This window comes from Carcharhinus amblyrhynchos, chromosome 2 (genome assembly GCF_965287045.1).
Source record: "Carcharhinus amblyrhynchos chromosome 2, sCarAmb.v2.hapA, whole genome shotgun sequence".
NCBI lineage: Eukaryota > Metazoa > Chordata > Chondrichthyes > Carcharhiniformes > Carcharhinidae > Carcharhinus > Carcharhinus amblyrhynchos.
Window position 1 is genome coordinate 38,442,035 of NC_137325.1, and position 16,166 is coordinate 38,458,200.

The 16,166-nt window shown below is 45.1% G+C and overlaps 1 protein-coding gene across 5 annotated transcripts in view; it reads left to right on the forward strand.

The window, feature by feature from the left end:
• hivep1 (HIVEP zinc finger 1) overlaps positions 1-16,166 on the forward strand; it is a 291,276-nt gene that overhangs the window by 55,270 nt on the left and 219,840 nt on the right. The window lies entirely within an intron of this gene.

Sequence of the window (16,166 nt, forward strand, 5' to 3'; positions counted from 1 at the left end):
CCCCTCTCTCCCCTCCCTCCTCCCCCTCCCTCTCCCCCTCCCTCGCCCCCCTCCTCTCCCCAATCTCCTCCCCTCCCATCCCCCACCACCCTCCCCCACCCCACTCCCTCCCACTCCCCCCCCCTCACCCACCCCCACTCCACACCCCCACTCCCACCCCACATCCCACCCCCTCTCCCTCCCACCCCCCCACCCCCCCTCCCTCCCCTCTCCTCCCTCCCCCCTCCCCCTCCCTTCCCCCCCTCTCCCCCCCCCTCTCCCTCCCTCTCCCCCTCCCCCTCCCCCTCCCCCTCCCCCTCCCCCTCCCCCTCCCCCTCCCCCCCCTCCCCCTCCCCTCCCCCTCCCCTCCCCCTCCCTCCTCCCCTCCCCTCCCCCTCCCCCTCTCCCTCCCCCTCTCCCCCCCCTCTCCCTCCCCCTCTCCTCCCCTCCCTCCCTCTCCCTCCCCCTCTCCCTCCCCTTCTCCCTCTCCCCCCTCCCCCCCCTCCTCCCCTCCCCCTCCCTCCCCCTCTCCCTCCCCCTCTCCCTCCCCCTCTCCCTCCCCTCTCCCTCCCCCTCTCCCTCCCCCTCTCCTCTCCCCTCCCCCTCCCCCTCCCCCTCCCCCTCCCCCTCCCCTCCCTCCCCCTCCCCCTCCCCCTCCCCTCTCTCACTCCCACTCTCTCACCCACTCTCCCCTCCTCTCCTCTCACTCTCCCTCTCACTCTCCTCTCACTCTCCCTCTCACTCTCCCTCTCACTCTCCCTCTCACTCTCCCTCTCACTCTCCCTCTCACTCTCCCTCTCACTCTCCCTCTCACTCTCCCTCTCACTCTCCCTCTCACTCTCCCTCTCACTCTCCCTCTCACTCTCCCTCTCACTCTCCCTCTCACTCTCCCTCTCACTCTCCCTCTCTCACTCTCCCTCTCACTCCCACTCTCTCACTCTCCCTCTCACTGCCACTCTCTCACTCTCTCACTCTCCCTCTCACTCTCCCACTCTCTCACTCTCCTCCCACTCTCTCACTCTCTCACTCTCTCACTCTCCCTCTCACTCTCCCACTCTCTCACTCTCCCTCCACTCTCTCACTCTCTCTCTCACTCTCCCACTCTCTCACTCTCCCTCTCACTCCCACTCTCTCACTCTCCCTCTCACTCCCACTCTCTCACTCTCCCTCTCACTGCCACTCTCTCACTCTCCCTCTCACTGCCACTCTCTCACTCTCCCTCTCACTGCCACTCTCACTCTCCCTCTCCCTCTCACTCTCCCACTCTCTCACTCTCCCTCTCACTCTCCACTCTCTCACTCTCCCTCTCACTCTCCCACTCTCCCTCTCACTCTCCCACTCTCCCATCTGTTGTCTCCACCCCTTTTCCTTTATCTTTCTCTCTCCTCTCAGCTATAAAACATAAAAGCAAAAGCTGCAGCAGTTAATTTATCTAATAGCTAATCCATGATATCTGGATGATATGGATTAGTGGAAGGTTCTGACTTTCTTGTTTGTAGTTTACATTTTGATTTAATGTTTTAAGTTTCCTTTCTGCTTTGTTTATTGTCTTGGGTGATTCCCTTCTTTTTGGGGGCAGTCCTTCTTGCTTGTCCTCAATTTTTTTAAATTTGGTTGGCCTCAAGGAAGATGCCTGCCAGTTATTTTTGGTCTGTAAACTTGTGTGGTTCTGGACACAGCCTTTACTGTGGGTAAGTAGGCATTTTTTTGGTTACCAATTCAGTCCTTTTTTGTCAACTTTCTTCTCCAAAACTTGAAGTTTGCTCATCTCCGAGTTGGCCTACCCTAAATCTGCAACTGACTGATTTCCAAACTGCACCTTGATCCATTTTACAGAAGTAACTTCATTGCTCCACAATGACTTGTTTTGTTCTCATTGAGTAAGAGATATTAGTAGTGGAAGTGGGCAACTTTTTATTTTAGATACAGGTGCAAAAATTATATGTTTTGGTGAAAGTTATACTAGAGTTACAACGGGCAAAAGGTGGAATGTTACTGTTAGTATCAAGCAGTCACAGCTCAAGGTGGAACAGATGAAGAGTGAAAGGTCAACTCTGTCCATATTAACTGTCCATCCATAGCTTTTAACTTGAGCTGCATTGATTACTTATCATCTCTGCTGCCATTCTAACTTGACCCAGGCTGGGGAATGAACTCGGCTTTCCAGGTCCAATTGTCTGCTGAAGTAACTGACTGTCGATGCAGATACAAGGGATATCAGTTGATGTGACCATCAGCAGTGTCCAGTATGCAATCCATGCAAGATAAGCAGCATGGAACTATAGAATACAGTGGAGGAGGAGGCCATTTGGCCTATCAAGTCTGCATTGACTCTCTGAAAGAGCATCTTAAACAGGCCCATCCCTTCACTCAATCCTCATAACCAGTGCATCCACCTAACCTATGCATCTTTGGACACTAAGGGGCAAATCTGCATAGCCAATCCACCTAATCTGGACATAATGAAAGATAAGCTACTGCACAAAATGTGATAGGGCAGACCATTGGTATGCTTAATTGATGCTATTACTGCTTTAGGCTGCTCAGGAAGAATGCTGCAGGACTCAGCAGTGTATCATGGTATTTATATCATTTCACAATTATGTGGGCACAGCCCTTCCTAAATGGCAACGAGGAGGAGGAAGGAAGGGTGCAACCAACATGGCCTCTTTCTGGCAGGGCTGTCTGTGATGGCCTTGTCTAATTGATAGCACTGAACACAACTTCTATTTTCATATGCTAAACTTGCCCTCCTTGTTATTGATCATCATACCATCCTGTTTGAATAAAATCCACTATGAAAATGACTTTATGAATTAAACTTATGAGTCAAATCATGCTAGATTACATTAAAAGTCTGTTAACAATGCTTGTGCATTACCTTGGTGCTTATTTTCTGTGCAGTCTTGGCTAAGTCACTTAATTAATTAAAACTTCTGCAGGAGATCCTGGGCTCAAATCTCCATGGTAGGCTTCTGCAGAAAATGCAGATGTATGGGATTGTGGGTAATCTAGGAAGTTGGATCAGGAATTGGCTATCAGATAGGAGACAGAGGGTGGTGGTGGATGGTAAATATTCATCATGGAGTGCAGTTACGAGTGGTGTGCCTCAGGGATCTGTTTTGGGGCCACTGTTGTTTGTAATTTTTATTAATGATCTGGATGAGGGTATAGTTGGGTGGATTAGTAAATTTGCTGATGACACCAAAATTGGAGGTGTGGTAGATTGTGAGGAAGGGTGTCATAGTCTGCAGGGAGACTTAGATAGGTTGCAGAGCTGGGCCGAGAGGTGGCGGATGGAATTTAATGCGGAGAAGTGTGAGGTAATTCACTTTGGTAGGAGCAACAGATGTGTCGAGTATAGGGCTAACGGGAGGACTTTGAATAGTGTGGATGAACAGAGGGATCTAGGTGTGTGTGTACATAGATCCCTGAAAGTTGGGAATCAAGTAGATAAGGTTGTCAAGAAGGCGTACGGTGTCTTGGCGTTTATTGGTAGGGGGATTGAATTTAGGAGTCGCAGTGTAATGTTGCAACTGTACACTACTCTAGTGCGGCCGCACTTGGAGTACTGTGTGCAGTTCTGGTCCCCGCATTACAAGAAGGATGTGGAGGCGTTGGAGAGGGTGCAGAGGAGGTTTACTAGGATGTTGCCTGGTATGGAGGGGAGGTCCTATGAGGAGAGACTGAGGGATCTAGGGTTGTTTTCGTTGGAAAGAAGGCGGCTAAGAGGGGATCTTATTGAAACATATAAGATGATTAGAGGTTTAGATAGGGTGGATAGTGATAGCCTTTTTCCTCGGATGGAGAAAGCTAGCACGAGGGGGCATGGCTTTAAATTAAGGGGGGGTAGCTACAGGACGGATGTCAGGGGTAGGTTCTTTACCCAGCGGGTGGTGAGGGATTGGAATGCCCTGCCTGCTGCAGTTGTAAATGCGTCTAGTTTGGGGGCGTTTAAGAGATCTCTGGATAGGTTTATGGACGAAATGGGATTGGTATAGGCTAGTGGGTCATTGTTTTTGTAACTGGTCGACGCAACATCGTGGGCCGAAGGGCCTGTTCTGCGCTGTAATGTTCTATGTTCTATGTTCTATACAGTTTCTCTTTAGCTAACAAGATTGGGGCACGTAGAATAGGAGGGTCAGTGCCAGTTTGGATTAAAAAATGCTTAAAGACAGGAAATAATGTGTTAAATGATTGCATTTCAGATTGGAGGATGGTGGACAGTGGTATTCTTCAAGGATCAGTGCTTGTACCATTCCTTTTTTTGATATATGTATATGAATGACTTGGATGCAGAGTAAAATTTCAAAATTTCTGATTCCAAACTTGGAGTGGCACACGTTGAGAATGATGCCAATTGACTGAAACAGAACAAACAAGTCTGGGAGAATCAGCAAACAAGCGGCAGATGGAATTAATGCAGAAAAGTATCAGGTGATGCGTCCTGACAAGAGACAGGAAGCAGCAATGTAGACTCAAGGACACAGTTTCAAGGAGTTTACGGAGACAGAGACCTAGCAGTTTATGTGCCTGTATCTCTGAGGATAGCAGGATATGTTGAGTCAGCAGTTTGCAAAGCATTTGGGACATTGTGCTTCATAAATAGAGGTATTGAGTACAAAAGCAGGAAAGTTTGAACCCGTACAGAGCAGTAGGCCATGACTAGAGTATGGTGTCCACTTCTGATCATTGCATTTTAAGTAGGATGTGAAGGTCTTTAAGGGTGTAGAGGAGATTTACCAGGATGGTCCCAGGGATGGGAAATTTTAGCTACGAGCTGAGGTTGCAGAAGTAGGACTTATTCTTGTAGCAAAACAATTTACGGAGATGTAGAGGTGCATAAGATTGGATGAGGTCAACAAAGACTTTCCTTTAGTTGATGATGGAATGACTAATGGTCACAGATGTAAGATTTTAGGCAAGACTTGCAGAGGTGTGTAAGGAAGAACTTTCTAATGTCGCAGTTGGTAATGATCTGAAATTTGTCGTCTGTGCATGGTGGAAGGGGGAAAAAAAATTGGATGGACCCTTTTGGGAAATAAACTTGGCTACAGAGTTAGAATGAGTGAATGAAACAATGGATTACTCTACAGAGTCAGCATGAAATTGATAGGCCAAATGGTTTCTTCTATGCCATTATGATTCTATAACATTTTCTTGCCCTGGTGCTTCTGCTCAGTGCTATTCTAGTGGTGGTGATATGGCTAGTGAAAAGCTGCTGATTTTCAGTCGGGAATACTAAAAATGACCTTGCAGAAAGACTTTATACAACTTGACTTTATTCACCTCGGTATGGGCAGCAGCAGCTTGGGTTGGCTTACTGATGGGCAACAGTAGTGGGAGGATGGAAATTGTCATTTTCAAAGTGATTTGTCTCCAATATCCCACTGCCAGTCCCATGGAGTGCCACAGGTATCCTAGTCATGTAGTGTGACCAGCAACGCGCCCACCAATACAAGCCATTTTGAATACTGGTTTCCACAATTTTGAAGGAAGCAATCTGAACCTGTGTGGCAGCAAGATAAGCTTCTGTCAGAGCAGACTAGGCTTGTGTGGTAGCAAGCTGGGCCGGCATGACTTCATTCCTAACTTTCACTGCAATGTCTTGATGTCCAGTGGCTTCTGCTTGGAGTGCATTGAAAGTTGAATCATCAACTATCGGATGCTGCATTGTGCTCAAGTCCAAATATTCTTGTGGAGCTGGCTGCCACCACTTCCATGACACAAAGGATAACCTGCAAGCTCTATGTATAGCCCTAATTAGTGCTGAAATCCTTCATGTTCTTAGATATTGTAGTCTTTTTGGTGTGCCAGGCAATCAATGTACCAGGTATGTCTATCACCCATTGTCGGTCGTCACATCAGCATTTTCATTGGACTGCCCATCCCAATCCCTCGAACTCCATCTCTCCTAGCCCCAGCCCTTGCTGTGTTGTCTTCATACCCTCTGACCTTCCCCTCTCTGAGACTGAACATGCTGTTGTCAGCAAAGGTGAGTTCAGATGTGTACTGTTATGTCCCCACTTCAGTGAATCACAGGCTCAACATGATGTTGAATTATTTTTCTGCCGCCTGTGTCTCTGTGCCCATTTCTTTGAGCAAGAGTGTTCCCCCCCACCCATAGATCCTTTCATGTGCCTCCAATTGGACACCCCCACCAGGACAATTACCTACCCTGATTTTTTTCATTGGGAACTGTCGTTGGGACATTGTCTCAATTTTTATGCCAAGCTCTCTCCTTCTGAACTTTCTGCTCTTCGCTCCCTCAGGTCCAATCCTGATATTGTCATCAAACCTGAGGATGCTGTTGTCATCTGGTGTACTGACCTCTGCCTCGCAGAAGCTGAGCGCTAACTCTCAGCGTACTTGCTCCTACCTCCCCTGGACCATGACCACACCACTGAATGTTATTATCTCCAACACCATCACTGTCATTTCCTCTTGATGCCTTGCCCTCACAGCTTCTAGCCTCATAGTCTCCCATCCCTGGACAGTGCACTTCTAACCTACTTCCCAAAATCCACAAAAAGGACTGTCCTGGTAGGCCCATTGTGTCAGCATGCTCCTGCCCCAGTGAACTTATTTCCTCTTACCTTGATTCCATCCTCACTCCCCAGTCCATTCCCTCCCCACTTCCATCCGGGATTCCTCTGATACCCTGTGTCATATTGACAGCTCCCAGTTCGCAGGCCCTAACTGCCTCCTATTCACCATGGATGTGCAATCTCTCTCCATCTCCATCCCACACCAGATTGGCTTGAGAGCTCTTTACTACTTTTTTGAAAAGAGGCCTGAACAGTTCCCATCTACCACCATTCTCAGACTGGCTGACCCTGGTCTATCTCTCTCAACTTCTCCTTTAACTGATACCACTTTCTCCAAATCAAAGGAGTAGCAATGGTTACCTGCATGGGTCCTAGCTGTGCTTGTCTTTTTATGGGAAATGTGGAACGTACCTTGTTCCAGGACTACCCAGTTCCCTTCCCACAACTCCATTACCAGTACAACGATGACTATTTTGGTGCCGCTTCATGTTCTCATCCAGATCTTGAAAAACTCATCAACTTCGCTTCCAGATCCACCCCTCCGTTGCCTTCACCTGGACCATCTCAGACACTTCCCTTCCTTGACCTTTCTGTCACCATTTCCGGCAATAGACTATTTACCAATAAGCATTACAAGCCCATTGACTCAGCTATCTGGACTACAACTCTTCATGCCCCACATCCTGTAAGGACTCTGTTCCTTTCCCTCAGCTCCTTCGCCTCCGTCGCATTTTTTCCGATGACGCCATTTTCCAAAGTGGTTCTTCTAACGTGCTCCTTTTTCCTCAACTGTGGATTCCCATCTATAGTTGTCAACAGGGCCCTCAGTGGCGTGCAATCCATCTCCACGCCATGGCCCTTACCCCCCTCCCCCCTGTCCATCCCAGAAAAAGGATAGCATCCCACTTGTTCTCGAATTTCAACCAACCCAGCTTCTGCGTGCAAAGCATAATTCTCTATTTTTGCCAACTCCAGCATGATGTCACCGCCAAACACATTTCCCTTCACTCCAAAGAACAATACAGCACAGGTACAGGCCCTTCATAATTTTATAAACTTCTATTAGGTTGCCCCTCAACCTCCATCTTTCCAGCGAGAACAACCCTATTTACTCATTCTCATAGCTAATACCCTCCATACCAGGCAATATCCTGGTAAACCTTTTCTGCACTCTCTCTCCAAAGCCTTCCAGTCCTGGTCGTATGGCGACCGGAACTGGACGCAGTATTCCAAATGTGGCCTAACCGACATTCTATATAACTGCAACATCATATGCCAATGTTTATACTCTGTGCCCCATCCAATAAAGGCAAGCGTGCCATATGCCTTATTCACCACCTTTTCTACCTATGCTGCCACCTTTTAAGGATCTGCGGACTTGCACTCCCTCTGTCAGCATTCCGCAGAGACCGTTCCCTCCAGGATAACCTAGTCCACTCCTCCATTATACGCAACACCTTTCCCGTCACTCATGGCACCTTCCCATGCAATTGCAGAAAGCATAACACCTGTCCCTTTACCTGCTCTGTGCTCACCAAGGTCCAAAACATTCATTCCAAGTTAAGCAGCATTTCACTTAACATTGAACATAGAGCACTACAGCACAAACAGGCCCTTCGGCCCACAAGTTGTGCCGATCACATTTATACCTACCAAGCCATAGAACTATCCGTAACTCCCAATGCCATTAGATCCCATATACTCATCCAGAAGTCTTTTAAAAGACCCCAGCGAGTTCGCCTCTACCACACCGACAGCAGCCGATTCCACTCACTCACCACCCTCTGAGTGAAAAACTTATCCCTAACATCTCCTGTACTTGCTTCCCAGCACCTTAAACCTGTGTCCTCTTGTAGCGACCATTTCAGCCCTGGGAAAAAGCCTCCGAGAATCCACCCTATCTATTTTTCTCAACATTTTATAAACCTCTCAGGTCACCTCTCAACCTTTGTCTCTCCAGGGAGAAGAGACCTAGCTCCCTCAACCTATCTTCATAAGGCATGCCTCCCAATCCAGGCAACATCCTTGTAAATCTCCTGTGCACCCTCTCAATAGCTTCCACATCCTTCCTGTAGTAAGGCGACCAGAACTGCGCACAGTACTCCATACTGTACCTCTTTCAATTGAATGTATTGCATTTGCTGCTTCCAATGTGGTCTCTATATCAGAGAGACCAAGTGCAGACTGGGTGATCGCTTTGCTGAGCGCCTTTGGTCTGTGTGCAGTCAGGACCCTGATCTTCCGGTTGCTTGCCATTTTAAAACATGATTCTGCTCCCATGCCCACATGTCTATCCTTGGCTTGCTAAAATACTCCAGTGAGGCTCACTGGAGGAACAGCATCTCATCTTCCGACTAGGTACTTTTATAGCCTTCCAGTCTCGACATCGAATTCAACAACTTCTTCAGATGTTTTGCTCTATCCCACCTTAGTCCCCTTTGTTTTCATTTTTTTTAACTGTTCTCTACCTTTTTATTTCTTTATTATCTTCTTTTTCCTTCCCTTCCCCCACTCCGCCACCCCATCCCCCTTCTTTCCCCGCTTCTCCTTTTCTACTTTCTACCTCTGTCCCATCCCCCCCAACATTTTCATCTGGCACAGCTTATAGCTTCTCTGCTGTTTGGCCATTCATATCCTTTATTCTCTCTGTGGACAGTTATTAGCAGTTTTTCCCCCTAGTTTCTAAGGCTATGACTCATCTTTCATTTCCTCCCCCTGCAGTATAAATATCTCCCACTTTTTATGCCTCTTAGCTTTGACAAAGGGTCATCTGGACTCAAAAACGTCAGCTGTTTTCTCTCCTTACAGATGCTGCCAGACCTGAGATTTTCCGGCATTTTCTTTTTTGGTTTCAGATTCCAACATCCGCAGTAATTTGTTTTTATCCAGTATTTTCATCGGATTCCTCTACTGCAAAGATAATGTCCTGCCTCACTTTGGAGTGGTCTGATACCTGTGTTACTCTTGCTGCCTACCCTAGCTATAGCCCACTTGTGCTCCTTGTTACGATATACTGATCCCATCTTTAAGCTACTGTCTAAAGTATTCAACATGTCAGAGCTAATGGTTCCAGCTATGTGCATGAGTAATGGCGTTTTCTTTATCACTGATTTCCTACTCTTCTACCTTTTTCTTTTTCACCATTGCTGTGCCAGGTTGCTGTTTTTGCGTATCTGCAAGGAGAAAGGCATAAGGGTAGAACTGCAATGAGTGAACGGCAGGGAGAGTAAGAGGTGCATACTTATACCATCTGCAGCTTATAAATCAGAAGATTGTGGGATGTGGGCAAAATGAGATACAAGAGGGGGATTAGGTTGGAATATAGTTCAGTTTCAGAAGTTCAGCTCTGCCATTGGCTACAGTCAATCATAGCCACTTCAGTGTTAACAAGTACCAACCCTTTCTTAAGGGTAAAGACATATAGCCACGCCTGTTCCCTGCCAACTTTGGTGCTGCAGCCTCTCGCTTTGTGCTAACTTGTCTTACAAGGAAGAGGACAGTATGTCAGTGAGCGTAGTATTCTGTTTTTGAGTGATGTGCCCAGTTAAATAGCTGGCAATGTGTGCACGCTGAAAATTGCGGGTGTGAGGCTTGTAGCAGTGCTCTGTGAGATGAGGTGAAACTATGAATATTAGGTATGTGATTAAATTCAGAAAATGCTCAGCAGGTATCATAGAATCCCTACAGTACAGATGGAGGCCATTCAGCCCGTCAAGTCTGTACGACCACAATCCCACCCAAGCCCTATTCCCGTAACCCCACACACATTTACCCTGCTAATCCCCCTGACGCTAGGGTCAATTTAGCATGGCCAGTCAACCTAACCCTCACATCTTTGGTCTGTCAGGATCTGTGGAGAGAGAAACAGACTTTGCATTTAGAGTCTAATATTTCTTCAGAACTCATATTGAACTTGAAACACTAACATTGTTGTTCCTTCCTTTTTACTCCATCAGCAACAAAGAAAATGCTAGAGTCCGCTATAAAAGATGAGATTAGACAATGTTAACATGTATTTATGAAAGATAAATCATATTTGACAAACCTACTGGAGTTTTTTTGAGTACGTAACCAATAGAATAGATAACGGAGAACTGGGGAATATGGTGTAATTGGATTTTCAGAAAACTTTCGATAAAGTTCCAAATAAGAAGTTAGTGTGCAAAACTAAAGTGCATGGGATTGGGGTAGTCAATTTTCATGGATTGAAAATTGACAGGAAATAGAGTAGGAATAAATTGGCCTTTTTCAGTAAGTGGAGATGCTGGTATTGTACTGGGGTAAGCACAGTAAGAAGGTTCTCAACACTAGATTAAAGTCCAACAGGTTTATTTGGTAGCACATGGCACAAGCTTTTGGAGAGCTGCCCCTTCATCAGGTGAGTGTGAGTTCTGTTCACAAACAGGGCATGTAAAGACACAAACTCAATTTACAAAATAATGATTGGAATGCAAGTCTTTACAGGTGTCAAGTCTTAAAGGTACAGACAGTGTGAGTGGAGAGAGGGTTAAGCGCAGGTTAGAGAGATGTGTATTGTCTCCAGCCAGGACAGTTGGTGAGATTTTGCAACCCCAGGCAAAAGCCCATTGCCTGGGCTTGCAAAATCTCACTAACTGCTCTGGCTGGAGACTATACACATCTCTCAGCCAGGCAGTCACTAGTGGGATATCATAGGAATCTGTGCTTGAGCTCCAGCAATCAAGATATATTATCGATGATTTGAATAAGGGAAACAAACCTAATATTTCCTAGTTTATTATGACACAAAACTAGGTAGAAATGGTGAGGGGGAGTAAAGAGACTTCAAGGTAATTTTAGACTGGTTGATTATCAGACAAATGCATGGTGGATTCTGTAGAAAAAAACAGAATGGCAGAGTATTATTTAAATGGTGCTAGATTGGCAAATGTCATTGCAAGAGGTCATTGAATAATTTTAAGGCCAAGTTGGCTAGATTCTTGAGTTTTATGGGAGTAAACAGGAAGGTAGAATAAAGGCCACAATCGCATCAGCCATGATCTTCTCAAAAACTGGAGCTGGCTCGAGGCCAAATGGGTTACTCCAGCTCGTAATTCATCGGTATGTGTGTGTGAAACATAAAGTATATTGGTAGATCAATATGACATGAAAAGAAGCTCAAAACTGCATGTTTCTCAAAACATTGTCTTTTGCTACTTTTAAAATTGATTTTCTGATGAATCTGAAGATGTCTGCTATGAGTTACATGACCACAGGATTGGTTCTTTATTGTGAATAAAATAGTTTCTCTCTCAGCCTGTAGAACCTCACCTCATCGTACAGACCCCTTGTAATGGGCTTGAGTGACAGGGTGGCACAGTGGTTAGCGCTGGTTGCCTCACAACACCATGGACCTGGGTTCGATTCTGGCCTTTGGTGCTTGTGCGGAGTTTGCATATTTTCTGCATCGGTTTCCTCTGGGTGCTCCAATTTCCCCACCATATTCCAAATATTTGCAGGTTAGATGGATGAGCCATTCTAAATTGCTCTTTCGTGTTCAAAGAAATGTAGGTGAGGTGGATTAGCTGGGATAAATGCACAGGCTAATGTGGATAGGCCTGCATGGATTGTTCTTTCGGAGATTCAGTACAGATTTTATGGGTCGGATGGCCACTTTCTGCACAGTAGGGATTCTGTGGTTCTAATTTTCTATGGGAATCGTGAAACCAGGTGGGACTCGGATTGAAACTCGAGGACCTGTCAAGATATTGGCTTCCTGACACACAATCCTCAGTTTGGTGGGACCTCTTTTCAATAGCTAATGGTTGGGACATTATCAATGCTGAAATCAAGGCTAGTTCCAAAGACTGGATAAAGGTCTGTTTTGAAATAATTGCCGAAAAAGGATACATGACTTGACTGGCCATTTGGAAATCTCTGAATTCATAGAAACATAGAAGATAGGAGCAGGAGAAGGCTGAATGGCCCTTCGAGCCTGCTCTGCCATTCATCACGATCATGGCTGATCATCCAACTCAATAGCCTAATCCTGCTTTCTTCCTGCAACCTTGGATCCCGTTAATCCCAAGTGCTATATCTAGCTGCCTCTTGAATACATTTCTTTTGAGAACTAAGAAAGCCTGTGACTGCTGTTTAAATATCAACTGGAAATGACTCCAGCTGCCTAGCTGAGCATGCAGCTGGTTACCATCTCTCAATGTCTCAAAGTCTCTGATCAACACCTGTCCAGCCATCTAAGCACAGCGTGTGCTGTGACATCATCTTTTTCAAGGATTTTCATGTTGTTGTGTCCTCAGGACTGAACTCTATCACCAAATTCAATATGTTAAGAGGGGATGTAAAGAGGAAAATAAAATGGCAAAAAGAGAAATTGAGAATAGAATAGTAGTGAACATTAAAGATAGAAGGGACAGGGTGGATCCAATTGGGACAGAGAAGCTGATATATTTAAAGGTGTAGGACAGTACTGGAATACTTAATACTCTATGTCCATGTTTAAGGAAAAGGATGCTGACAAAGTATTGGTAAAACGGGAGATGGTAGAGGCATGAACATTAACCTTTGGCATGTACTGGAAAGGCATGCTATGCTTCAACTGGATAGGTCGCCTGGTCTGGATAGCTTGCCTCGCAGGTTACTAAAGGGTGTGGACGTGAGATAGTGGAAAGCCTTGGCATGATCATTCAATTTTGCCTAGATAAGAATGACGCTCCAGAGGATTGAAAAGGGACAAATCAGACACCGTTGTTCAAGAAAGGTGTAAGGACATTCCAGTAACTACAAGCCAGTCAGTTTTAATGAGTTGTGGGTACAGTTTCAGAAACCATAATCTATGACCTCAGTAAAGGCTCTTTTAACTTAACTTGCCCTTAACAATCCCTTGGTCTATCAGGGCGCTTTGATCTACAGTGCTATAAATTATTGTAAGAAATTGAACTCTCAAAAACTTGGAAAGAGGCATTCACCATATTCTTTAAGAAGAATTAGGAATGGGAGGAGGCTATTTAAGCCCTTGAGTCTATTTGACATCCAATAAGAATATGCCAATCTGTGACCAAACTCCATATATATGCTTTCACCTTCTATCCTTTAATACATTTGGTTAACAAAAACTCAGTTTCGGATTTGAAAATCAAAAAGTGATATAACATGAAATGCCATTTTGAAAAGAGTTTCATACCTCTGCCACCCTTGGCTTCTTGTCGAAATATTTTCTAATTTAATTCCTGAAAGGCCTGGCTTTAAGTTTTAAACTGTCCTTCCCAGTCTTAAACTCTCAAACCTGAGGAAATAATTTATTTCTATTTTCTTTCTGTTCCACTTAATATCTGGAAACCTTTGATCAAATCACCTATTAACTTTCTAAATTCTGGTGAACACAATTCCTGTTTGTGTAATCTGTTTGTAATTTCACCCTCAAGTATAGGTATCGTTCTGGTAAACCTTCACTATTTCCTCCAAGACCAGAGTATCTTCCTAAGGCCTGGCGCCCATTTCTGCGTTCAGTACTCCAGGTACAATCTAAGCAGCCTCTCTATAGCTGAATGAAGCCTAACTTTTATCCCTTGCATCCTAGTCCTCTAGATTTAAAGGCCCCACTCCACTAGTTTTCTTGGTCATTTTCTGTAAATCAGAAATTATATCCTATGTGACTATTGCAAAGGTAAATGATCCCTCCTCCTGTTTAAACTGTCTGCTACCTTTGATAAGATTGACCACACCATCCTTCTTCAACACCTTTTCACCATCATCCAGCTGGTGGGTCTGCATTCACCTGGTTCCATTCCTATCCATCTAAGTCTAGTCAATGCAATGGATTCTTTCAGCTGCTGCACTGCTACCTCTGATGTCCCCCAAGGATCTGTTGGTGGTCCTCTCCCATTTCTCATTTACATGTTGTCCCTCAGCAATGTGACCTGAAAACACAGTCTCAGTTTTCTGTTGTATGCTGATGGCACCAAGCTCTACCTCACCATTACCTCTCTTGACTCCTTGACTGTTGCTAATTTATCAGGCTTGTCAGACACCCAATACTGAATGAACCAAAATTTCATCCAATTAAATACTGCAAAAACCAAAGCCGTTTTCAGCCTCAGCTATAAACTCCATTCTGTAGCTACTAATCCAGCTCCCCCTCAGGCAGTTGTCTGAGATTGAACTGAACTGTTTACAAACTTGCTGTCATATTTGACCCTGACACGAGCCTTGGTCTACACATTGGCACCATAATCTACATTACCTACTTTCCCCTCTGTAATTTTGCTTGACTGTGTCTGCTTCAGCTTGTATGCTTTGAAACCCTCATTCAGGCTTTTGTCAGCTCTAGAGATCATTATTTCAACTCGCTGCTGTGTGGCTCCTCATATTCTACCACCCATAAACTTGATGTCGTCTAAAACCTAGCTGCCTGATCCTTGGTCTCACCTGTGCCATTTGCCATTCCAGCCTTGTGTTCACTGACATATATTGGCTTCTCACTGTTCAAGCACAACTTCAATTTTTTAAAAATGTTTTTAGTGAAGATTTTTCATTTTATTAAATAATACAACAAACAGTACAGCATAGAATAATCATCATTCCACATTTACATATAGAAAAGACTGGAAAATATCATTACAATTGCTTTAGATTATGAATTACAATTCATTGTAATCAGTGACTCTCTTTGCATGGATAATGAAAAGAGATCACAAAGAATGGGGCATATCAGGATAACAGGATAAAACCATGCACACTTGGCATAATGGTGCACTACCTCGCCCACAGCGTTACAAAAGCGTAGCTAAACAGTATAAAGGAACCCCTCGGGTCAAATACAACCAATCAAAGTCTTAAACAACACTCTGTCAACTCTGAACAATGGAAGAGAAACATTGCGTGACAATCTACGCTCTCTCATACAAGATAACAGGAACAGAACTACACAGCTTCACAGGAAGAATGCAGATGAAACAGAGCGCAGGTATCAAAACTGACTCTCTGGCTCCACAGATAACAGGATACCTTCCACTAGGCGCATAATCTCCACACCATCCAAATACAAATTTTCAGAATAGTTGCTACCCTTGCCTACACAGCCTAAGAAAGTAAGAGATACTGAGACAGATAAAAGAAGTGCCAATGAGCCAATTATTCTCGCAACATGCATGGGCTCACAACAGAACCAACCTCACTCATCTTTAGCTGGAAGTACGGCTAAAATCCCACCATCAACTGGAAAATTTAACCCACATAGATATGGGACATAGATAAACTGCAGAGCTGGGCTGAGAGGTGGCAAATGGAGTTTAATGCGGAAAAGTGTGAGGTGATTCACTTTGGAAAGAGTAACAGGAGTACAGAATATAGGGCTAATGGAAGGGCTTTTGGTAGTGTCCACGAGCAGAGAGATCTCGGTGTACCTGTGCATAGATCCCTGAAAGTTGGCACCCAGGTTGATAAGGTTGTTAAGAAGGCGTACGGTGTGTTAGCTTTTATTGGTAGAGGCATTGAATTTTGGAGCCGTGAGATCATGTTGCAACTGTACAAAACTCTGGTGCAGCCGCACTTGGAGTATTGTGTACCGTTCTAGTCGCCGTATTGGAAAGATGTGGAGGCATTGGAAAGGGTGCAGAGGAGGTTTGCCAAGATGTTGCCTGGTATGTTGGGAAGATCTTATGA